Genomic DNA, 1073 nt, shown 5'->3' with positions numbered 1-1073 from the left:
AGAAAGCCTCGGTCAAAGTAACAGCAACATAGATAAAGTGGACGCTGTAGATATGATGGATTGGAATTTCCAAAAAGTATTTGACAAATTGCCACATCAATGATTATGACATAAAAAAAGGGGTGATGAAGAGGCTGGCATATAAGCATATTAGTGATTGGTTGACTAACAGTGAGCAGAGGCATAAATCAGTCATTTTCAGGTTGGTAAGGTGTAACTCACAGACTGCCACAGAGATTAGCTATTTACAATCTTTCTCAATGATTGATGAAGGAAACATATATAAAGTAGCTAAATTTGTTGATAGCACAAAGATAGTAGGGGAACAAATTGTGAGCATAACAATTCTGAGGACCAATTTCACTCCAGAACATCCCAGATGGCCTCCTACTTCAACAATTGTGACTCCCTTGTTAGGTCCATGCCCCCCAACACCCGCCTCACCAACCCACCCTCCACTCCCGGCACCTTCCCTTGCTACCACAAGAGGTGCAAAACCTGCACCCACACCTCCCCCCTCATCTCCATCCAAGGCCCCCTTCCACATCCAGCAGAGATTTTCCTGCACCTCCAAACACCTCATCTACTCCTCCCGCTCCTCTCAATGTGGTCTTCTCTACACTGGGGAGACAGGACACCAACTTGTGGAATGTTTCACAGAACATCTCTGGGACACACACATTAAACAACCCCACCGCCCTGTGGCCGATCACTTCAAATCCCCCTTCCACTCCACCAAGGACATGCAAGTCCTGGGCCTCCTCCACAGCCAAATCCGTGGCAACCAACGACTGGAGGAAGAACACCTCATTTTCTACCTTGGGACCCTCCAATCACATGGCATCAATGTTGATTTCACCAGTTTTCTCATCTCCCCTCCCCAACCTTATCCTAGATTTAACCCTCCAATTCGGCATCACCATCTTGAACTGTCCATCTTCTTTTCCAGCTATCTATTCCACCCTCCACTCCGACCTATCACCATTACCCTCCAGCTTTATTTACCTTTCGCATTCCTAGGTACCTTCCCCCCAGCCCCACAGCCACTTCCATTTAGCTCTCACCCCCCTGCC

This window comes from Chiloscyllium plagiosum, chromosome 20 (genome assembly GCF_004010195.1).
Source record: "Chiloscyllium plagiosum isolate BGI_BamShark_2017 chromosome 20, ASM401019v2, whole genome shotgun sequence".
Taxonomy (NCBI): domain Eukaryota; kingdom Metazoa; phylum Chordata; class Chondrichthyes; order Orectolobiformes; family Hemiscylliidae; genus Chiloscyllium; species Chiloscyllium plagiosum.
Note: the sequence above shows the minus strand (reverse complement) of the source record.